The sequence below is a fragment of the Lissotriton helveticus genome, chromosome 5_1 (assembly GCF_964261635.1).
Source record: "Lissotriton helveticus chromosome 5_1, aLisHel1.1, whole genome shotgun sequence".
NCBI lineage: Eukaryota > Metazoa > Chordata > Amphibia > Caudata > Salamandridae > Lissotriton > Lissotriton helveticus.
Genome location: NC_136065.1, coordinates 6955633 through 6980704, shown reverse-complemented (window position 1 = coordinate 6980704; position 25072 = coordinate 6955633). Strand labels below are relative to the sequence as shown.

Sequence of the window (25072 nt, the reverse complement as noted above, 5' to 3'; positions counted from 1 at the left end):
TTATGGTACAGGCCTGAGGCAGCTTAGCTCTGTGTTAGGACCATCACATCCGGTTTAGGGTCCCATGGTTCTGCAGTCTAAACGCTAGTCCTTGTTCTTCTTGGTATACATTCTTAGAAGAGCCACGTGGCCTGTTTTAGAGATGTTCGCTCTTTATTTAGTGGCATCTGAGGCTGATATTAGTAGTTACTTGAAACGTCTTACATTCCATATCACAACATTTGCTTATGAATAAGGTGGCCCCCGCAGTGCAGCTTTACCGACTACGTTCACAACAGTCCATGAGATAAACCTTTTCCCATCACATTCATTTTTTGCATGATCCCGACTAGGACAACAGCCACCACGTGGTTAAAGTGATTTGTGTTATTCTCCTTGTTTTAACATGTTCCTTCTCTTTTATTTTTGCCTAATTAGCGTTATTTTCGCCTTTTTCCTTATTAGTCAATACATTATGAAGCCTCATAGGTTAATGCTATCACTCCTGCAGATGTCCGAGTGTGTGTCACAAAGAGAAACAGGGTAATACTGACTTGTGTATTTGTATTGCCTTCAAAGACTTATTATTTAATATCATGGGGCCCCAATTGTTTCACAGGTCTGTCATTCTTGAAAGGGGCAGTACGTTAGTGACTTTACATTTCTGCATTTTTGCAGCGGTTTCAAAATGTTTTTAGAGCTTCTCATTGCTCAACGAGATATCATTTCTGTTATCTATCTAACTTATCATTGCTTGGGTTTACATGAGAAAAAGTGCTACTCTAAGTGTCACCACATATTTGGTTGTTTAATGTCACTCACAAGTCCACTGAAACACATATGCAGTCTGAAAACTTGGCAGCACTGTCTGTGAGTCGGCTATCGTGACTAAGTAACTATCATAATCTATTAGCATGCAGCTGACATTATCCGCACCGGGGCTCTCACATCCCATTTGTACAGTCGGGTCCTACCGCACCATTCCATTTCTGGTGCTCTGCAGCAGTTTTAAGATCTTCTTAGAGCTTCTCGTTGCTCAAATGGATGTAATTTTTTATATTTATATGTTTCCCTCGTCATCATTGCTAGATTTTACTCGTGAAAAAGTGTCACTCACAGTTGTTAAATGTCACTCATAATTACACTGAAATTATAATAATATCATACATAAGCAATCGGAAACCTTGGCAGCTATGCATACTTCCTATCAACACTTTTATGAAATATGTAAGTATGGGCATGGTCTTCAAAGCTTTGTCATGTGAAGTGATGCCCACCCTATTTCATAGCTGCCAAGGTTTCAGACTGCTAGATGACATGATTTTGATAATTTAGTTCGTAATTGTGAGTCAGCCATCTCTGGAGTTTTAAGATCTTCTCAGAGTTTCTCTATGCTCAAGACAGTGAGTATAATTTCAAATATTTATAAGTTTCCCTCGCTGACTCGCTTGTCTTCATTGTGTGATATTCTGCTTGAAAGACAGTGTCACTCATAGTAGTTGAAATGTCACTCCTAATTACACTGAAATTATGAAGATGTCGTCAGACTCAAAGCGATTTGAAACCTTGGCAGCTATAATGCATCATAGCCCTGCCCCACCAACCTGGTGTCTGCCCTGGGGCGGGGCCACCATCTGACTGGACTCGACTCCGACGTCCGAGTCCGACTCTCTCACCTCAATCAATTATTTTTATCGCCTGTCGCGCAGAGTGCCGCCCGCCCGCAGCCACAGTCAGCCCACAGAGAGACAGTACTACTGAGTACTGTAAAGCTGAGCAGCACGGCCAGGCAAAAAGAATGGTGGTGGTCTCCTCCACACTCCTCGACTGCTCAACATGACGGGAGAGGCGGTGAGGTGAGCGCGCAGCGCGTAACGCGTCACACTACGGTGCGGCGGCAAGAGGGCCCAAAATTTTACAGGGCCGTCATTGGTTAAGGCTGTGCGCACCGCGCACCCTACCACTGATTGATGGCCCTGTGAGCGAGGCTTGGGAGGAGGTGGGGGCCCCCCAACAATGGTCTGGGTCACACTATGACGTCACGTGATTCGGAAGTCGGAACCAACATTTATAAATGATTTATTACTGCTTACTGCTTAGCCTGCCTTAGTGCTGCGCTGCATGCTATAATCAAATATTGAAATCATGATAAACCGACAGCAGGTGACGGGTCACTAGTGTCAGGTGATAATATGTGACCGCACCGCCCTACAGTCAATCACAGGCCTCCGCGGCCGCAACTGTCCTCGGCCGGGCCTCCTCAGTCAGTCAGTGAGTGAGTGCCGGCCCGCCCGTGCGGCCACGGCCGCCTCAAAAAAGGTGCCGCCTGGCCCCCTCAAAAACAGGTGCCGCCTGGGGCGGACGGCCCCCTCCTCCCCCCCCAGCTAAGCGGCTGACTCCCTCTCTCCATTGCTTCACCAGACGTCGACTCTGCCCGGAAAAAGAGTTTGTAGTATCACCTATTGGCATTGTAAATGACAATGCCTTAGACTTAGGTTCTAAAAACCAAAACATAAATAAAAGGCATTGTCATTTACAATGCCAATAGCTCAAATTCAGGTAAATGCGAGACCTATTGCATTTCAAATGCTTGTTTCTTTTAGAGCCACCTTATAATCCAGCAGCTCAGGTGTTGTGCAGAGTCTGATACAAAACATCAAGGGTCTCATTATTGCATGGTGATGAGTGCGTTTCATGTTAAGATCGAGCATGGCTGGTATTAGCGGAGTACGCACTGGTAATTTTAACAATGCTCTATAAAATTCATTCTCATTCACCTCAAAGGCCTGAAGGCCCCCGTAATTTAGCACCATATAGTGCTGCTGATTGGGCTTTGAATCGAAATACCTCAAGTGCTGGCAATACCGCTTTATTGAGGCTGTTTCCATGCCTTTTTGAATCGGTAGTGTATTTTGCGTTAAAAACAGCTTGCTCTTTTCTATTTGGGTTTTCCATGATAATTTTGAATCCAAGGAAACACCCAAATAACTGAAGTTTTGAACATATTTCAATTTTTGTTCATTTAAAGACACATTTTCTCTAAAAGACTTATGGGGATTTATTGCCATGTACTTTATTTTATTGGTATTAATCTCAAGGCCCTTTTTAGGTCGAGCTGGTGTAGCAGCGCAGCTGCGTCCAGCGAAGCATCTTTTATTGTCCACTTCATGGGAATGTGAGACAGGGGATGTGCACGCGCAAGCCCTCGGTGCTTTCACCTCATGGGCGCACACGCCCAGCCCGGCGCCGTGCACATCTCCTGTCTCATATTCACAGTAAGTCAGCCTCCTGCCTCTCTCAATCGCGCGCGCACACACACAGCCACACTCATGCATGCGCACACACACACACACACACACACTGCCTCACACACACACACTGCGCTGCCAAACACACTGCACTGCCTCACACACACCCACACTGCACTGCCTCACACACACCCACACTGCACTGCCTCACACACACTGCACTGCCTCACACACACTGCACTGCCACATAATTACACAGCTATCAATGCAACATACACTCCAAATACCACTCAGTGCCACACATTATATGCAACATAATTACACTGCACTCAATGCATCATACACTCCAAATACCACTCAGTGCCACATAATTACACACCACATATTTACACTGCACTCCATGCAACATACACTCCAAATACCACTGAGTGCCACACAATTACACACCACATAATTACATTGCACTCAATGCAACATTCACTCAAAATCCCACTCAGTGCCACATAATTACACACCACATAATTACTCTAATAAATGCAACACACACTCCACACAATACCACTCAGTTCCACATAATGATATGCTACATAATTACACTGCACTCAATGCAACATACACTCCAAATACCATTCAGTGCCACATAATTACTCTACTGAATAGAACATACACTCCCCATATTACCACTCATTGCCATATAATTACACACCTCATACTTACATTACTCAATGTAACATAAATACACTCTATCTATCGTACTCACTCTATCTGTCTATCTATCTTTTGCCCTCCCTTTATCTATCTATCGCCCTCACTCTATCTATCACTTCACCACAGCATCACTCAGCACCACCACAGCATCATTCATGGGAAATACAACATCACTAGGCGCTACGACAGCATCACTGAACGCTACAGCATCTCTTGTCGCCACCACAACATAACTGAGCGCCACCACAACATCAATCTGTGCAACCATTCAACAACTGGTACAAATATGTTCTCTCAATGTTTCAAGCTTTATTACAAATGTCACAAAAAGATGTTAATATTTCACTTCTGTTCTTGGATTTTCGTCACAATAAAATACAATTAACATCATCTTCACAAAAATTATTTACAAAAGTGTAAGCTATTGCCATTATAAATTACAATAACTTTTATTTAAGTATTAATTATTTAAAAATGTAAAAGCCATTGTTATTTGTAATATCAATACATCTAAGTCACGTAAATACAACACATATTGCATTACAAATGCTATAGGTGTCACATTTGCGAAAGTTAAAACTATTGGCATTGTAAATGAAGCTATTAAGTTCGCTATTTTCAAAACCAACACATAAATAAAAATGTGTCATTTACAATACCAATAGCTCAAACTTTCCTGATGCGAGACCTATTGCATTGCAAATGCTTGTTTTATGCAGATTTCTATTGTGCAACCTCTACCTGAAGGTATTGGAGCGCTTTACATGAGCTCCAGTTACGTTACAAAAGGGCACATTCAGGCACGGGGAGTTTATGTGATCGGCAGGCAGGGCTGTTCGATACCACCACCCTACCACCACACCCACCACCACCACCCTACCACCACCATACCCACCATCACCACCCTACCCACCACCCCTACCCACCACCACCACCCACCACCACCCACCACCCTGGCCACCACCTCCACCCTACCCACCACCACCAAACCCACCACCATCCCTACCACCACCCACCACCCTTACCCACCGCCACCCTCCACCCCTATCCACCGCCACCCTACCCACTGCCACTATACCCACCAGCACCCTACCCACCACCACCAGTAGTAGGTGGTAGAGTAGGATTAGTAGTAGGAGTAGTAGGTGGTGGAGTAGGAATAGTAGGAGTAGTAGTAGGTGGTGGAGTAGGAGTAGTAGGTGGTGGAGTAGTAGGTGGTGGAGTAGGAGTAGTAGTAGGAGTAGTAGTAATAGTAGGTGGTGGAGTAGGAATAGGAGTAGTAGGTGGTGGAGTGGGAGTAGTAGGTGGAGTCAGTAGGAGTAGTAGGCGGTGGAGGAGTTGTAGTAGGTGGTGGAGTAACGGTAGGAGGTGGTGGAGTAGGAGTAGTAGGTGGTGGAGTAGGAGTAGTAGTAGGTGGTGTAGAAGGTTGTGGAGTAGGAGTAGTAGTAGGTGGTGGAGTAGGAGTAGTAAGGAATAAGAGGAGTAGGAGGGGTAGGAGTAGGTGATGGAGTAGTAGTAGGAGTAGTAGTAGTAGTAGGTGGTAGAGTAGGAGTAGTAGGTGGTGGAGTAGGAGTAGTAGGAGTAGTAATAGTAGTAGGTGGTGGAGTAGTAGTAGGTTGTGGAGTAGGAGTAGTAGGTGGTGTAGTAGTAGTAGGTGGTGGAATAGTAGTAGTAGGTGATGGAGTAGGAGGTGGAGTAGGAGTAGTAGTAGGTGGTGGAGTAGGAGTAGGTGGAGTAGGAGTAGTAGGTGGAGTGGGAGAAGTAGGAGTAAAAGTAGGAGTAGTAGGTGGTGGAGTAGGAGTAGTAGGCGGTGGAGTGGGACTAGTAGGTGGTGGAGAAGGAGTAGTAGGTGGTGGAGTAGGAGTAGTAGTAGGTGATGGAGTAGGAGTAGTAGGTGGTGGAGTAGGAGTAGTAGTAGGTGGTGGTGTAGGAGTACTAGATGGTGGAGTAGTAGATGGTGGAGTAGGAGTAGTAGTAGGTGGTGGAGTAGGAGTAGTAGTAGGTGGTGGAGTAGGAGTAGTAGGTGAAGTGGGAGTAGTAGGAGTAGTAGTAGGTGAGTAGGTGGTGGAGTAGTAGCAGATGGGGGAGTAGGAGTAGTAGTAGGTGGTGGAGTAGGAGTAGTAGTAGGTGGTGGAGTAGGAGTCGTAGTAGGTGGTGGAGTAGTACTAGGAGTAGTAGTAGGTGGTGGAGTAGTAGGTTGTGGAGTAGTAGTAGTAGGTGGTGTAATAGCAGTAGGTGGAGTAGGAGTAGTAGTAGTAGGTGGAGTAGTAGTAGTAGGTGGTAGAGTAGGAGTAGTAGGTGGTGGAGTAGGAGTAGTAGGTGGTGTAGGAGTAGTGGGAGTAGGAGTAGTAGTAGATGGTGTAGTAGTAGGTGGTGGAGTAGGAGTAGTAGTAGTAGGTGGTGGAGTAGTAGTAGGTGGTGGAGTAGGACTAGGAGTGGGAGTAGGTGGTGGAGTAGTAGGAGTAGTAGGTGGTGGAATAGGAGGTGGTGGAGTAGGAGTAGGAGTAGTAGGTGTAGGAGTAGTAGGAGGAGGAGTAGTAGGTTGTGGAGTAGAAGTAGTAGCAGTAGTAGTAGTAGGTGGTGAGGTAGTAGTAGTAGTAATAGAAGGTGGTGGAGTAGAAGTAGGAGTAGCAGTAGTAGGAGTAGCAGTAGGTGCTGGAGTAGTAGGTGCTGGAGTAGTAGGTGCTGGAGTAGGAGTAGTAGGTGGTGGAGTTGTAGTAGGTGGTGGAGTAGGAGTAGTAGGTGGTGGAGTAGAAGGAATAGTGGGTGGTGGAGTAGTAGGAGTAGTAGTAGGTGGTGGAGTATGAGTAGTAGGTGGTGGAGTAGTAGTAGGTGGTGGAGTAGGAGTAGTAGGTGGTGGAGTAGGAGGAGGAGTAGGAGGAGGTGGTGGAGTAGTAGTAGGAGTAGTAATAGTAGTAGGTGGTGGAGTATGAGTAGTAGGTGGTGGAGTAGTAGCAGATGGTGGACTAGGAGTAGTAGATGGTGGAGTAGGAGGAGTAGTAGTAGGAGTAGGTGGTGGAGTAGGAGTAGTAAGTGGTGGAGTAGGAGTAGTTGAAGTGGTGGCAGCGGAGTAGTAGTTGTAGGTGGTGAAGTAGGAGTAGTGGGTGGTGGAGTAGGAGTAGTAGGTGGTTTAGTAGGTGGTGGAGTAGTAGGTGGTAGAGTAGGAGGAGTAGGAGTAGGTGGTGGAGTAGGAGTAGGTGGTGATGTAGGAGTAGTAGGTGGTGGAGGTGGAGTAGTAGTAGTAGGTGGTGGAGTAGGAGTAGTAGGTGGTGGAGTAGGAGTAGTAGTAGGTGGTGGAATAGGAGTAGGTGGAGTAGTAGGTGGAGTAGTACTAGGTGTAGTAGGTGGAGTAGGAGGTGGAGTAGGAGAAGTAGTAGGAGTAGTAGGTGGTGGTGAAGTAGTAGGAGTAGTAGGTGGTGGTGAAGTAGTAGGAGTAGTAGGTGGTGGAGTAGGAGTAGTAGGTGGTGGAGTGGGAGTAGTAGGTGGTGGAGTAGTAATAGGAGTAGTAGGTGGTGGAATAGTTGTAGTAGGTGGTGGAATAGTAGTAGTAGGTGGTGGAGTAGGAGTAGTAGGTGGTAGAGGAGTAGTAGTAGGAGTAGTAATAGTAGGTGGTGGAGTAGGTGTAGTAGGAGTAGTGGTGTAGTAGGAGTAGTAGGTGGTGGATTAGGAGTAGTAGGAGTAGTAGTAGTAGGTGGTGTAGTAGGAGTAGTATGTGGTGTAGTAGGAGTAGTAGGGGTGGAGGAGTAGTAGTAGTAGGAGTAGTAGGTGGTGGTGGAGTAGTAGGTGGTAGAGTAGTAGGTGGTAGAGTAGTAGTAGGAGCAGTAGGTGGCGGAGTAGGAGTAGTAGGTGGTGGAGGAGTAGCAGTAGTAGTAGGTGGTGTAGTAAGAGTAGTAGGTGGTAGAGTAGTAGTAGTAGGGGGTGGAGTAGTAGTAGTAGGAGTAGTAGTAGGTGGTGGAGTAGGAGTAGTAGGTGGTGGAGTAGGAGTATTAATTAGTGTTTCTTACAAAGCCCTTGGACTATACCATTTCCTGCTGAAAGGCAATATTTTTCTCCATTTTTTCCTATACCTGGCGTGTCACGCAGTTTGGTGCTTGCTTACCCTCTATGTTAAACAAGCATTTGCAATGCAATAGGTCTCGCAGTTACACAAGTTTGAGCTATTGGCATTGTAAATGTATATGCCTTTTATTTATCTATTTAAAACCAAACCCAAAATAAAAGGCCTAACCATTTACACTACTACCCTAATTCCCTTACCTTTTATCTGCATATCTTCCCCTTCATTCTAATCTAAATACTCCATCAGTACAACACATCTTACTCACAAACATATACCATATATGTTGCCCTCTACCAAACACATATAGTTTACAGTTAGACACAATAAGTCTGTATATATCACATTATGTCATTTAGTACTATCTTTTTACTTTTATTTAAAATTACAATTCAATTTCATTATGTTTTACAAAATAAAAACAACACACAAAAACAATGTCATTTACAATATCAAAAGCTCTAAATAATGTCACTGCGAGACCTATTGTATTTTTAATGTTTGTTGTGCCTCTGTGCCCCCTGCCCTCTCGTTGCTTGTGCTTGCTAACCCCTCGTTGCTTGTGCTTGCTCTCCTGCCCTCTCGTTGCTTGTTGTGCCTCTGTGCCCTGCTTGTGACCTGGTTTTTGTGCCTCTGTGCCCTGCTTGTGATCCGTTTTTTTTTGCCTCCGTGCCCTGCTTGTGATCCGGTTTTTGTGCCTCCGTGCCCTGCTTGTGATCCGGTTTTTGTGCCTCAGTGCCCCCTGCCCCCTCGTTGCTTGTGCTTGCTCTCCTGCCCCTGCTCCCACGTTGCTTGTTGTGCCTCTGTGCCATACTTGTGATCCGGTTTTTGTGCCCTGCTTGTGATCCGGTTTTTGTGCCTCTGTGCCCTGTTTCGTGCCTCTGTGCCCTGCTTGGGATCCGGTTTTCGTGCCTCTGTGCCCTGCTTGGGATCCGGTTTTTGTGCCTCTGTGCCCTGCTTGCGATCCGGTTTTTGTGCCTCTGTGGCCCCCTGCCCCCTCGTTGCTTGTGCTTGCTGCCCCCTCGTTGCTTGTGCTTGCTCTCCTGCCCCTGCCCCCTCGTTGCTTGTTGTGCCTCTGTGCCCTGCTTGTGATCCGGTTTTTGTGCCCTGCTTGTGATCCGGTTTTTGTGCCCTGCTCGTGATCCAGTTTTTGTGCCCTGCTTGTGATCCGGTTTTCGTGCCTCTGTGCCCTGCTTGTGATCCGGTTTTCGTGCCTCTATGCCCTGCTTGGGATCCAGTTTTTGTGCCTCTGTGCCCTGCTTGGGATCCTGTTTTCATGCCTCTGTGCCCTGCTTGGGATCCGGTTTTTGTGCCTCTGTGCCCTGCTTGTGATCCGGTTTCTGTGCCTCTGTGCCCACCTGCCCCCTCGTTGCTTGTGCTTGCTCTCCTGCCCCCTCGTTGCTTGTTGTGCCTCTGTGCCCTGCTTGTGATCCGGTTTTTGTGCCTCTGTGCCATGCTTGTGATCTGGTTTTTGCGCCTCTCTGGCCCCCTGCCCCCTCGTTGCTTGTGCTTGCTGCCCCCTCGTTGCTTGTGCTTGCTCTCCTGCCCCTGCCCCCTCGTTGCTTGTTGTGCCTCTGTGCCCTGCTTGTGATCCGGTTTTTGTGCCCTGCTTGTGAGCCGGTTTTTGTGCCCTGCTTGTGATCCGTTTTTTGTGCCCTGCTTGTGATCCGGTTTTTGTGCCTCTGTGCCCTGCTTGTGATCCAGTTTTCGTGCCTCTGTGCCCTGCTTGTGATCCGGTTTTTGTGCCTCTGTGCCCTGATTGGGATCGGGTTTTTGTGCCTCGTGATCCGGTTTTTGTGCCCTGCTTGTGATCCGGTTTTTGTGCCTCTGTGCCCTGCTTGTGATCCGGTTTTCGTGCCTCTGTGCCCTGCTTGTAATCCGATTTTCATGCCTCTGTGCCCTGCTTGGGATCGGGTTTTTGTGCCTCTGTGTCCTGCTTGGGATCCGGTTTTCATGCCTCTGTGCCCTGCTTGGGATCCTGTTTTTATGCCTCTGTGCCCTGCTTGGGATCCGGTTTTTGTTCCTCTGTGCCCTGCCCTTCTTGGGATCCAGTTTTTGTGCCTCTGTGCCCCCCCTGCACCCTCGTTGCTTGTGCTTGCTGCCCCCTCGTTGCTTGTGCTTGCTCTCCTGCCCCCTCGTTGCTTGTTGTGCTTCTGTGCCCTGCTTGTGATCCGGTTTTTGTGCGTCTGTGCCCTGCTTGTGATCCGGTTTTTGTGCCTCTGTGGCCCCTGCCCCCTTGTTGCTTGTGCTTGCTGCCCCCTCGTTGCTTGTGCTTGCCCTCCTGCCCCTGCCCCCTCGTTGCTTGTTGTGCCTCTGTGCCCTGCTTGTGATCCGGTTTTCGTGCCTCTGTGCCCCGCCCTGCTTTTGATCCGGTTTTTGTGCATCTGTGCCCTGCTTGTGATCCGGTTTCTGTGCCTCTGTGCCTTGCTTGTGATCCAGTTTTTGTGCCTCGGTGCCCCCCTGTCCCATCATTGCTTGTGCTTGCTGCCCCCTCGTTGCTTGAGCTTGCTCTCTTGCCCCCTCGTTGCTTGTTGTGCCTGTGTGCCCTGCTTGTAATCCGGTTTGTGTGCCTCTGTGCCCTGCTTGTGATCCGGCTTTTGTGCCTCTGTGCCCCCCTGCCCTCTCGTTGCTTGTGCTTGCTGCCCCCTCGTTGCTTGTGCTTGCTCGCCTGTGTGTGTGTGGCTCTCTGTGTGTGTGTGTGTGTGTGTGTGGCTCTGTCTCTGTGTGTGGCTCTGTCTGTGTGTGTGTGTGTGGCTCTGTGTGTGTGTGTGTGTGGCTCTGTGTGTGTGGCTCTGTGTGTGTGTGTGTTGCTGTGTCTGTGTTTGTGTGTGTGTGTGGCTCTGTCTGTGTGTGTGTGGCTCTGTCTGTGTGTGTGTGTGGCTCTGTGTGTGTGTGTGGGTGCGTGTGGCTCTGTGTGTGTGTGTGTGTGGGTGCAAATGCAATAGGTATCGCATTTACGAGAGATTAAGCTATTGGCATTGTAAATAACAATGCCATTTATTTATATGTTTTAAAAACAAAAATAATGTCATGAGCAATGCCAATAGCTCTAACTTTAACAAGGACGAGACCATTGCATTGTAAATGCTTGTTCATCTTTTCAAGAGATACGCCTACATTAGGTCCGAATAAGTGTTGCTCATCAAAGGGCTGGTTAAGTATGGCACTTTGGACTTCAGGTTTGAACCCTGAAATGCGTAGCCATGCGTGTCTACGCAACAGAACACTTGTATTAATGGCTCTGGAGGCAATGTCTGCTGCATCTAGTGCACAACGGATAGATGTGTCTGTGATATTTTTACCCTCCTGTATAAGCTAATTTGCCCTGTTTTTATACTTATCGGGGAGGTGCTGCATTAATGAATCTAATTCCTGGTAATGTGCCCTGTCATATCTTGCCAATAATGCTTGTGTATTGGCGGTACGCCGCATGTTTGCTGCCTGAGACGCAGTTCTTTTACCAGATGCGTCAAGGAGCTTAGACTCACTATCCGTGGGGGAGCTTCACCTGGCTGGACCTTTAATATATACTGGATCTGAGGGTGCAGCTTTATATTTTTTCTCTATTCGTGGGTTGATGACCCGAGTTCTAACTGGGTCTTTGAAGACTTCTGGAGGATACTTAATAACTCCTTTAAGCATTGGTAAAATTGAGGAGGACCGTTGTGTATTATCAAAGGTATCCATTAGGAAGTCTTCTTCTACAGGGTCAGTATGCATGTTAACCCCATGGTATTGTGCAGCCCTGTGTACTTGCTGATTAAATCCCATAGTGTCTTCTGGTGGGGAAGGCCTAGAGGGATATATGTCCCCTTGAGGGACGTTAGGGACGTCTGGGGTATTGTAATCATCCCAAGGGTCCGGTGAGCCCGGAGGAATAGAGTGATCTAGTAGCTCACTATGTGCACCACCCCCTGTGTCATCAGAGCTATCATCCTTGTTGTCATCATCTGGTATGATAGAAGATGTAGGGGAGTGCTGTGGTAGGGGAGGAGGAGGAGAAGGAATCCGTAGAGGAGAGGAAGCAATGTCCTTCTTCTTTAGATGAGGAGCCGGTGTAGGTGTATCCAGTGGGCGTTTTTTTGAACGAAGAGTTAGTCGACCAGTGGTTGGGTCCTTAACAAGAGTCTTTTGTGTAGAGTCTGGATGAAATAAGTCCCCTGCAGGAGGCAGATCTTTTGGTGCGGAGGGCTTTCTCGGCACCGAGCTGGGAGCTTCTTTTGGCTTTGGAGCTTGTTGTTTGGCAGAGTCTTTGGCCGGAGAAGTATGAGCCTTCTTTGGCTCCGGTGGTTTAGCCAGCTCTGATGATGTTTTCGGCTCCGATGGGTTTTTCGGATCCCTTGGCTTTTTCGGCTCCAATGGTTTTTTCGGCTCCAATGGGTCTTTTGGATCTGATGATTTTTTTCTGATCCAAAGCGGTTTTGCTTGGGTCAGATTTTGGTTCAGGAGCCAAGGGGCTAACACTAGGCTTCGGCGCCGATTGTTTTGATGCCGGCATGGAGGCCAATGTCTTTTTCGTGCCGGTAGGTGTGTCCCAACACCGTGGGCAGGCAAACTCGAGCCCGAGTTGCCGGAAGGCTTAGTAAGCTTTTTAGCCGAGCCAGAAGGCAGGGCAGTGAAAGCAGTGTCGCAGTGTGCACCCGAGCCTGAGGAGCCTTTTTGGAGGGTGTCGAGGAAGTGTTGGGGTCGACGGTCTTACTTATGACCCGCTGTGCTGGTGTGATGTCCTCGACTTTGGAATCTTCTGCCTCGGAGTCGCTGTCGACGCCATGATGTTGTTCTGGGACGTCGACGCCCTCTTCAAAGATGTTGTCTGAAATTGAAGCTGATGAACGAGCCATTGTTCTTTGAGCCCGTCTGTCCCGGATCGTCTTCTTGGAGCAGAAAGAGGCACAAGCGGAACAGTCTCTGGCCCCGTGCTCCGGTGAGAGGCATAGGTTACACACCTCATGTAGGTCTGTGTGAGGAAACTTCTACCCACATTGAGGACACTTTTTAAATGGCGTCCTTTCCATGAGCTGGAAGTTGAGGCCTGGGTAGACCCGAAGGCCTTCGTCGACAACCGTAATCAAAGACTTCGAAGTTGAAGAGTAGCGTCGACTGTACACACGTTTGAAACTATACCGTCAAAGCTGGTGAGGATTGCGCGCCGAAGGAAATCGGTTCCAACACGGAGCACTGGAAACACATCTGAGCCCGGTGGCGGAAAAAAACAATCTGGGGATGGAGCCGATGACCATGCGCAGTATGATCCAAAGGAGGAGTCACCTATCCTGTGACTTCCAAAGACTTTCTAGGACAAAAACAAACTGCAAACATCCGGGCCCAACACTAGGTGGCCATCTATGCATAGTGTGTAATCTGCAACTCGTATGCTTTGAACACAACGTTCGGAGGGCATTTTCCATTGACCTTCATGCCATCACTGGGAGGGCCAAGGCACATGTTTGGGTGGGCCAGGCTCATGTTTGAATGGGCCAGCTCATGTTTGGGTGGGCCTGGCCCCCCCACTACAACCAGGCATTCTTCCATCACTAGACTTTAGTCTTCCCAGTGTTTTACTAGTTCTGACTGATTCTGGCTGGGTCCAGGCCTGTGATGAATATCAGTCGGTCTTTATCAAAGCTGAAGAAGTGCTTTACGTTAACAACGTAAGGAAAACCCCCCAGTATGGAGGTGTCTTCTTGGGGAACGCTCAGACCTGAGGAGTGAACAGTAAAGAGTAAGAGGAACATCTGTGTATATTCGTCACTCTCCATTCACCCATCCTCCTATGAGTCAGCCTGTTCTGCTGACACTCACTGCCTCCATCACTTGCCCCTGTTATATCCTCACTAGCACCCCAAGATTCAAACCTTTCATGTTTCTCATATCTGAGGTTGTCACTCATCAACTTCAACCCTGTAGTTGATCTCAGTCGCATATGCCCCATAAAGTGTGGTTGGTGGCCTGATAGTGGCTCTGAATAGTGTGACTTGAGTAATCCCCAGACGTCTGGTTTGTGGTTGAAAAGTTGTGATGCTGAAGCTGCACATCACTACGAGATTCCAAACCAGTTGCCTAGAGATCCCGACCCTTATGATCATAGCAGAGGAAAGATTTCTACTTTAAACCCACAGCAGGGTTATAGCTTTAATGAGCGCAGGGTCAGTGAGCCAGAAGAAACTTGCGGTCACCTGCTGCCCCCTAAACTCACGGTGCCCCTTAGCTTACCTGAGGCCCAGCTAGTCAAATAATGAAAGCCTATTTACAGGTCCTTCCACTATTGTAAATTTAATCACCCACATGCATCAAGTGGTTTTGGAGTCTCAAACGGTGCGAATCGGAAAAATCGGCCGTTTGCGATTCCAAAATCACTTTTTGGGATGCATGAAATAATTTTAGAAAACTCGCTATTTTTTGCAATTCTTAAAAATGCAAATGCATTTAAGGAATCGCATTTGTGCGATTCCTTAAATGCAATGCATGAATTCAAAATAAAAATGCGAATTAGGAAATAGGAAGTGCAAATTAACACGAGGTTGACCCTTGTGTTAATTTGTGAAATTTTGCAAAAAAGCTCAAAAATGCATTTTTGAAAGTGACATGTTACACACACACATGTCCTTTGGACATGTGTGTGTGAAACTTGCACAAAAAAAAACATTTAAAGGGTGCAGGGGGGGTCCTTTGGACCCCCCTCAGCACCCTTGCAATGCATCAACAAATTGTCATTCGCAAAATCAAATTCGCAAAAAGCTAATGCCTTTCCATTGATTCCTATGGGCCTCTAGGCCTATAGGAATCAATGTAATGCCATTCCTTAATTGCGATTCGCAATTAAGGAATCGCAAATACCGAAAATTAAGAAATCCTAAAAACCTTTAAGATTTCTTGATGCATAGGATTTTGCAATTCCTAAATTGCAATTCCTTAATTTTCGCAATTTAGGAATTGCAAAATCCTACAATGATGCATGTGGCCGTTACAAGTCCTTCTTGTAAGAAATCTAGAAATGTGCACATATGATACCAGAGTTATTCCAATATTCTCCATTTTGTCCATGACTTGCACCTAGCGAGGCAGGTCACATGTTGCTGAGGAGGTGGGGGCTGAGCGCCCATTCCACGAGGACCAGACATGAAGAGGAAAGAAATGGTTGAGGGGAAGACAGTACCTCCGTCTGGGAAGTTGTCATTTCTTTTCGTCCCTAGCACCTGCCAATGACATCAGAGCCTTACCACCCAATCACACATCTGCGTAAGAAGCTTGGGGAAGCACGTTACTGGAATTGAGTCTTACAAACCCACGGATCCACAGAACTCAGAAAGGATTCCAGCAGTGAAGGTTGATAAGACCCTTCAATCTAGGCCATTTAGGTCCGTTCTTCCTTGGATGGGAGAGACCCTTCAATCTAGTCCATCTAGGCCCCTTCTTCCTTGGATGGGAATGTCAGTAATAGGACCATACTTGGTTTTAATGCCCCCTTCCCTCCCTCCACACTGTGATTGTTTGAGACCAGACCAGGAGGACCAATGAACTTAAAAGACCTAATGCAAGATGTGCCCCAAAATGATCCTCAGATGCCAGAGAATGCAACTTATTCCTTTTTATCAACGAAGTATACTTTATTTCCAATTAACAATGCACCGTTCTTCCCATGAAATTCCATACTGTCTGCCACTGGTTTCCCACAATCTGTTCTAGCTCTGTACTGTTGCTTTCCTCTTTGGTAACTTGATGCTCACCAAATGCGGCCCCAACTATACCTGACGCTTCACCCGGTCTGTGTCTGCTTTTTGTGCCTAATGTATGCTTTGGTTGATCACCTTCCTGACTGTGTTTCCTCCCTCGTTCTGTTTATTCTAATATTAGTCAGAAATCAGTTTCTCTTCTACAAATGGCCCATGCCTTCAATTACGTACTCTTTCTGTTTTTTAATTGAGTTTCCAACCATCTATTCAGAATTTGTGCTGCAATTGTATTTTAGGGGTGCAGGACAATATAGACGATATGGCAGTAGAAGGACCAAGACAGGCCTCTGCTGGCCTCTTACTCCTGCTACAAGACAGACCTCCTACCCCCACTCCAAGACTGGCCTCCTACCCCCACTCCAAGACTGGCCTCCTACCCCCACTCCAAGACTGGCCTCCTACCCCCACTCCAAGACTGGCCTCCTACCCCCACTCCAAGACTGGCCTCCTACCCCCACTCCAAGACTGGCCTCCTACCCCCACTCCAAGACTGGCCTCCTACCCCCACTCCAAGACTGGCCTCCTACCCCCACTCCAAGACTGGCCCCCTACCCCCACTCCAAGACTGGCCTCCTACCCCCACTCCAAGACTGGCCTCCTACCCCCACTCCAAGACTGGCCTCCTACCCCCACTCCAAGACAGGCCTCCTACCCCCACTCCAAGACTGGCCTCCTACCCCCACTCCAAGACAGGCCTCCTACCCCTACTCCAAGACTGGCCTCCTACCCCCACTCCAAGACTGGCCTCCTACCCCCACTCCAAGACTGGCCTCCTACCCCCACTCCAAGACTGGCCTCCTACCCCCACTCCAAGACAGGCCTCCTACCCCCACTCCAAGACTGGCCTCCTACCCCCACTCCAAGACTGGCCTCCTACCCCTTCCACAAGAGTCACTCAATATGAAAATGTTTACATCACAGATTGTTATTCATCTACGTGCTCTTCATTAGTTGAATATTGCCAACCGCATTCCACCAAAATTGCTTTGCTTTATGCCCGAGGCCTGGCATAGGCGTGGCGCCAGACGCTTGAGCTCCTTTGTGCATCCTTATGCATTCATGCACACCCTTCGCTCGAATAGTTTGCACCTTGCCATTGCACTGCATTTCAATTGATCTAGGCTGGGTGGCAGTTCTTTTTCTCTGCTTGTTCCTTTGTTATGGAAACTCTGCCTTTGAAACAGTGTCCTTTTTGGAGTTTCGTATGTTGTGTAAGTCCTGGCAGTTCAGACAGAGCTTTTAGCCATCCTGTTCCCTACTTAGCACTGGGAACCCCCATTTGGGTAAGCCAGGAGCTTTAAATATCCATAGATTAGGTTTTAATGACAATATCTGATCTGTGCTCATTTCAAATGTCTTTTGCCTTTCCTCATGCTCACTCCACCTTGCTTTTCTTAAAATAGCTGCTTAAATAATATTTAATAAGTATGATTTCAAATGGATCTCCCTTTGAAGGATTTTCCGTAAATGTGCTTCATCATATGTACATCTTTCATTATTAGTTATCCAGTGTTTTGAGTTTTTGAATCTTCCCAATGCATCTCTCTGAAAAGACTCCGATGATGCAAATGAAACAAGTGTGAAATGCAAAATACCCTCATATATGGGGGCAGCAAACTCCGTACCACCCACTCTTGTTGAATCAACCACACCACACACCTCTAACTCTGTGCTTATGAATCCCTGTACACTGTCACCGTCTGACATATCCTCTGCAAACACTCCTCTCTGTTGTCTAACACTGAACTCCTCACCCGAGGCCCAACTCAGTATTTTCCGACCCTCTACTCACACCATTCTTCTGTATCTTACACCGATCTCACATCATACAAGCATCAGCGCTTTTTACATACACCCTGTCCCAGTGGGTTACAATGGTTCTCTTGCACGCATCCCTCTCAGTGGCGTAACGAAACTTGAGGGGGCCCCCCTGCAAAGCACATGGAGGCCCCCCTCGGCGGCCCAGCACACCACCTACCACTTTGCCCTACCACAGAGAAATCTAGTATATTTTGATTTGAAACCTCCAACATTTAAATGTCATCTAAGTTCTAATGGGAAATACACTTAACATACAAGCTATGCCATTTGTAACAATACTATCAAAAGCAGATTATTTGACTGAGGAAGCAATCAGAACAATGCCAAGGAGCGATCCTATTGTCTCAGGAACGGCAGCAATCAGAACAATGCCAAGGAGCGATCCTGTTGTCTCAGGAACGGCAGCAATCAGAACAATGCCAAGGAGCGATCCTGTTGTCTCAGGAACGGCAGCAATCAGAACAATGCCAAGGAGCGGTCCTATTGTCTCAGGAACTGCCTATGGCTGAAGAACAAAGAACAACTATGAAGGATCTGAAATAGAATTGACATTAATGGACAATAACTTGAAACTTTGAAAGACAAACCCAAATCTGCAATTCCATAAAATCTCGACTGACAGTATACATGAGAAGTACACAAGATATAACTCCGTAGCCTGTGAAAGTCAAGAGAAAAACACTGGTGAATTATCTGCATGCCACACATTAGCGACTGTCAAGGGTTGTGCATGATAGTAGCGTGAAATGAGGAAGCAATATCAATTTCTACCATCATGTCTTTCTTAGTAAGCATTGCAAAACAGGCAGGCAAACAAGGCTGAGGGAGAAAACTGTTTGGATGCTTCAGAACATGGATGCAGATGTTTCTCTATTTCAACTTATAATTTCTGTAGTGTAAGCAGTGCTAAGTACAAGATTTAAGGCACACATATTACACCCCATAAATAACACTGCACGTAGAATAAAAACAAACCATATCAGCAAGTACCTAATGACAATCTATACAAACTGTAGTTGGTAAAGCAAAATAAAAAGTGCAAATACTTCCAAAGTGCACAATAAAGCAATCACCAGTCCAGCAATATACAAAAATCAAGCATGTTTTGTAAAACAATCGACATTCTTCTTGCAGCAAGGTGAAAATACTTTCAAAGTGCATGGTAAAAACATGCAAAAATGAAGACAGGTTAGTCAAACAATTCCCCGTTTGGTGAGTGCATTAAGGCACATATATTTCAAAGCAACTGATAAACAACTACAGCCCCATACAATAAACAAACCAGTTTAAACTAACAATTGCCTTTTTGAAGGCTCAAATATTTCAAAGTGACTAGAAAAACAGTAACAAGTACAGCAGGCAGCAACATACAAATATCAAACCACTTTAGTCAACCAATGCCTTTTGGTTTGTGCATGAAGGTGCAAATATTTCAAACTGACTGGTAAAACAACAAGTACAGCAAGCACCAGCATACATAAATCAAACCTATCTAGTCAGAATAATTCTCCTTTTGTTTGTGCATATAGGCATGAATATTTCAAAGTGCCTGGTAAAGCAATAAAAATAAAGCCGCATAAACATCAAACTCACCCGGTCAAACAATGCCACTTTTATTTGTGCATAAAGGTGCAAATATTTCAACGCGAGTGGTAAAAACTAAAACAAGTTTAGCAGCATGAGCATTAAACAAATCGACAAAGTATGCCCCTTAGTTTGTGCATAAAGGTGCAAATATTTAAGTGACCAGCATAACAATAACACGCTCAGCAGCAAAATAAACAAAGCTGTTTACTCAAATGATGCCCCTTTTTTCTGTGCAAAATAAAGTGTCAAGGGGGTGCATATATAGTCAGGTTAAACTGAATACATTTTTCATGCCTCTATAAACGTATATTCAGAATATTGAGGTAGCCTATATATAAGCGAACAATATTTAAAGTATAATACAGTGGCGGTTTCTCTTTGTGGGCGTCGGGGCTCCGCCCCAGGTAATTTAGCCCCAGTTAATTTATCACGTTTCCGTTGATTTTATAAAAATGAAGATCACCAGTACGTTTCTTTTTTTATTAAGAAAACAAAAAAAACGCAAAGAAGAACACATCGGCCGCAAAGAACACGGGGCACTGTCTTGGAGTCTGCTGCCTCCCACTGCCAATACCGCCGCGCTGCACCACCTGCTATGTCTTTGCCAGCTGAGAACCTCACAGCCCTGAAGGCTGTGATGTCATCAGCTAGGCAAAGACATAGCCTGGAGGCCCAGTCTCCACCCCCTGATGGCGTGGAGATTAAGTTAGCCCCGGGCGTTTTTTACACAAGCCCGGGATTGCTAATGTCTCCACGTCAATCAGAGAGTGGAGGAGAGCTTGCTGTTGTGTCACCCCAACCCCTCCCAACTCGTCACTGGGCGTGGTGAGACCCACCCTGTGACGAGTTGGGATAGGACCCTCTGCGCAGACTCTAACTAGTTCTTCCTGCGCATGTTGGAGTAGCAGCCGCCATTTTCCAGACGGACTGTCGTGTCAGGAGCCTCAGGAGCGGTGGAGACTAGTGAGTCGGAGCGGAGGTCAAGGTCGGAGCCTCTGAAGAAAGAAAGCGGACCGGTCGTGCCCTGCAGCAGCAGCCTAGTCCACCATCCATTTTGGTTGCAGCAGGCTGCCAAGTTGCTGTCCGGACCGAGAGTGAGACGTGGGTGAACTCGGGCAGGTAGGGCCCCACAGGCGGGCAGTTTTTATTTGATTATTGTTAGTAGTTAGTGAAAGGACATCTTTTTGGAGACCGCAGCCCTATGGCCCTGTTCAAATAGCAAATCATATGGTGACATAAAGTGACCAGTTAGCACTGTCTAATGATTTGCCCTCAAACGAAAAAAAGCCTCTGTGATTGGATATGATTTCACAGAACTACTCATCATAGAGTTAGTGGTGTCGCACCATTTGTTTCATTGAAATGAAGAGAATCGGTAATTAAACAATGAGTAAACAGAAATCTGAGTAACGTGATAAATAAGCAAGAGGTGCCCAAATGAGATTTTGACTGTTGGCATGGCGCAAAGAAGTATCTTTTTTTTTAAGTACGAGATTAAATAGGGGGTGTCTGTACCCAAGCAAGAGGATGAAAGACGTGCTGTGTATCAGCAACCATGAAAAGTAGTGGAAAGGACAGGAAAAGATGTGAAATTAGAATATAGTTCAGTAGGGAGTTTTGAGAGTGATTGTAAGATACGAGAAAGAAGGTTGAGGTTCTGTACTGAGACTACAATTCTGCTTTAGGCTTATTTTGGAGCTTATTGGTAGGGTGCCTAGTTATATTGGATTGTGTACGTTTAGATGTGAGAGTGTGACAGAGCATGAGAGAAAGAGCAATGGATTAGAATTGAGAGAGTCTGTTAGAGCATATGCTGTTTTCCAGTGTAACTTCATGGATATTTTCTCCTAGAATCACTGTACATAATAGTATTTCCAGAAATGACTGAGGAAACCCTTTAGGGAGGATTTGTCCGGATTTGTCTTGCACACAGTTTCATATCTGAGTTTGTTTATGTGACTTTAATTTCTTTGAGTGCTTTTGAGACGGAGTATGCACATGAATGACAAAAAAAATCAATCCAGTGACTACAAATACAAAGTATTAATGTTCAGATACAATGAATGTTCAAATACAAAATATTAATGTAAACAGAAAACAATAATACAATAACAGAAATGACAGTGTATTGGATTTTAGGAAACTCAGTGTGGTTAGCTCTGCAGACAATTTTATTAAATTCTTGTAAAACAAACATGCTAGTTTGTACATAATTGTACTGAATAATATGGCATGCAGGGTCTGGCTAGGAAAAGATTGCCATGCAGTGCACTGTGCACTTTTCTTTAACAGAATATCTACATGCAATTGGAAACAAGCATGAATCATATATATAAATATAAAAATACTTGTGGGGGCCAGCACCCGGGAAGGAATGCACAGGGCTGCATTGTATTCGAGCATTGGCGAATTGGCAATAGTTTACATTAATAGGAAACAAATGCTGCTCAGTGCTCACTAGAAATTGAATTATATTATTGGCATGTTGCTAATAGGTCACTTGGAAAGAGAATTACAGGCGCCCTCCGTCTGGATGCTCGAGGATTTGTTTATGCAGAGTACATAATGTTTTAGCTGCCAAGTTTTGTGGCTCTTTTTTAATAGCAGTGTTTTTGGTTCCTTCCGTGGCATTTAATGCTCGTTCAGTTGGGCCGTGTGAAGTATTCCTGTTGAATCTCTATCAACATGCATTTACAGCCTGAGATTAATTCAATAATTGCACCCTACACTTCAGATATTAATAGGCTGACATAGGGGTTCTGACTAAACTGGGCCCTAGTACAGGTTATGCTTATGGGGTCACAGTTGTTTGAGTAGGCAAGGAAAGCTCTTTTATTATACTGAAAAAGTATGTTCACTTGCATACGAGCTTATGTACTATTAAAATGAAAATCCACACATGTTCCCTAAGGCATGCTACTATATTTTATGAATCAATTGCTATTTCGTTTTTGTGCCTGTTTTAAGACCACTTATTGCAGACCTACATGATTTTCGATGAGTTTCCATTTTGTGAACCTGTGCTGTAAATACAAACCTTTTTTCCTCATCTACCCTTCTGCGTGCAATCATTCCAAATCCAAATAACTGACTAACATATCCATTACTTAAAATCATCTACTTGCATGTTTCACTATACTAATTCAACACTAATCCTCTATTCGTCTCAATTTTTTTAATGTTTAGAATGTCACGAGCAAACCATGACTCATTTAATTTAAATATTGTTGGAGGCATCCACTCCCCTTCTTATGCATTCCTCCATTCACCTATGCAATTACATCCACGCATCCTACCCTTACCCATGCCCCCAGCTATGCACTCACTTAATCTTTGGCCCAACCACCCTTGAACGCACACTTATCCTGCTCAGTTATCCACATGGATCTGCGTAAAGTTGTATATCCACCCATACCTTTTCATCCCTGAACCACCTTCAACACCGATCCACCCTAATATGCACATACAGTCATCCAACAGTCTCTTTAACTATGTATTACTCTTAACAGCCATCCGTGCATCCATTGACAACCACCTGTGTTTGCATGTTGCCTTTTGTGTATTGTCTCAGTGCATATCTCTCTACATTTTGTCTGTATATGCTTCTGGGTATGCTTATAGTGCAACATGAATGTGTTTGCTGTTTATATATCTAAACAACAACAAAGACATTACACACAAGCATAGGCATAGCCAATAGGTCTCACCTTTGTGACTTTATAAGTGTTTAGTTATCCAGCACTATATCCCTGGTGCACCAACATCAACTGTTGCATGGCTAACACTTATATGGTCCCAAAGGTGAGACCTCTTGGCTATGCCATTGCTTGTTCTTAATTATTAATTATTTATTATTAATAAGGCGCCTGAAAAACCACCACCTCGGCTGGTGCTGAATAATTCTCTGACACGTTGTAAAAGCTTTCTAATCACCTGTTTTGGATCTGGTTCGTGTGGTACTGGGTACGTGTAAGCGTTAATGCATCTGACAGCCCAGGCATCTCTTCGGGCCTTGTTGGCGCAGTCTGGGTTGTAATTAATGTGGCCGAGTATATTGCTGTATGGTTAACTTTATCCGATTCCTAGATGCTGTGATTGTCAATTACAGTAGCATCCCTTCTTCCAACTAAAAAATGAACACTAACCAATATGAGATTCAATTCTATGTGGAAAAAGTAGGCATTTTACTGTGATGGGCTACCTTGAATGCCATTTTATCTCAAGTAGCCACTTGGTCAGTAGACAGATCCAACCTATTTATGCAACATTGTTAAAATTAATTGTGGTTTATTGCAATTTAGAATGGTTTATTCATGAGGCCTTGGAACTGATGATAGTTTTAGGGGAGGCAGTGGCCTGTTTCTGTTAAGCACAATGGCTTCTGAAAGTCTTGAAAATCCACCATTTGGCTGCTAATTTTTCAAAATTTTCTCGGGGGGAGAACCCCCCAAAGCCTTCTTAGGTGGTTCGGGCTCGCTCGCTGCGCTCGCTCGCACAGCATTCTACACCAAAAATTTTCAGCCCACCACTTTCAAATCTCACCAGCCGCCACTGGTATCATATACTGGCAGAATACCATATTACTTACTGCTTCCTCATGGGATTCAAAGGACAGATACATTTTGAGACTCACACTATCAGTAGGAACAGTACTTGCAGAAGCCTGATGAAATTAATTGCAGAGTTTGAAGGCTGGTACAGCAGAAAAACAATACTTAAAGAGTGGACACAAGGATGAAGACTGCTTACACCAGGAAGAGTTACAGGCGAATTAGACTGGTGGCTGAAGGCTACTACTGCTTGGTTCACTGAATTGGATAGATGTACTTGACCGAAAGAATGTTTGCCTCTTTCCCTTTCTTCGTGCAAACTCTTACGTTAGAGCTATCACATTTAATTTTTTTGCCTGAATCTCAATGCTTAAACTGCAAGCCCCGACAGCCTTTCCTGTGTCATTGTGCTTCGGAGATAATTCTTGATTAATTTTAACTTTGAAAATGACCTTTCTGCACTGGCTACAGTAACTGGAATTGTAAGAAAAAGTTTCAGTGCTGTCGCAACATCCAAAACACTGGGCAGGATTGCAAGTTTCCCCAAAAATAAAAGGTCAGCCAGATCCTTTATTGTGCCACCTGAGATAAGTTGTATTTGTTCTTTCAACACAGCTTTGAAAGCCATAATTTGTTGTGGAAACTCTAGGGACAAGTCTTTTTCGCAATGAGCTGCCAGTGTCATGACTGCTTCAAACAACTCATCCTCACTACCTCGGAGGATTTCTGAAGGCATCATGAAATGAAAGCATTGGATTATGGTGTTCATATCAGCAAATCGAGTTTTTATCTGATTTACAACAATGTCTATGTTAGCATAAAACACAGACACCTTAAAATTGTCTTTAGGATTGCACAGCCTTTGGTCTTCACAGAGTTCATCAAAGTGCTTTTTTGTGCATCGTGGTCGTTTTTAGGTCTCGCCCTGGCGAAAGATCGCGAAGTGCATTTTTGCCGCGAGACCTATAGCCGCCCGCTTACTTCCAACGAGGCAAGAGGAGACAAGAGATGGGCACGCGCAGCCTGCCGTAATCGGATCAGGTCGCGCGCGCGTTCACCATCTCCTGTCTCCTTTAGCCTCCAACACACACAGGCACACCTCCCCCTGCTTTCGCACGCGCACACACAGAGACCCACACACACGAGCACACCTACACGCATGCACATACACGAGCGCACAGAGACACACACCACACCTCCCCCCGCCGCCTCCGCCCCCCCACACACACGAGCCCACACATACAGAGACACCCCCCCGCTGCCGCCTCCGCCCCCACACACACACAAGGGCACACACGCACACATACAGAGACACCCCCCTACGTACAACTAGCACCACTCACCACATCAGCGCCACTCCGGACTCTGCAGCCTCCGTGGGGCTCTCCC

The 25072-nt window shown here is 45.8% G+C and overlaps 1 pseudogene across 1 annotated transcript in view; it reads right to left on the bottom strand.

Annotated features, from left to right (window-relative positions):
• LOC144752354 (major histocompatibility complex class I-related protein 1-like) overlaps positions 1–25072 on the bottom strand; it is a 1183291-nt pseudogene that overhangs the window by 1133383 nt on the left and 24836 nt on the right. The window contains exon 3 of the transcript XR_013594111.1: positions 17707–17712. The product of XR_013594111.1 is annotated as a major histocompatibility complex class I-related protein 1-like (transcript). The remainder of the gene's footprint in view (positions 1–17706; positions 17713–25072) is intronic.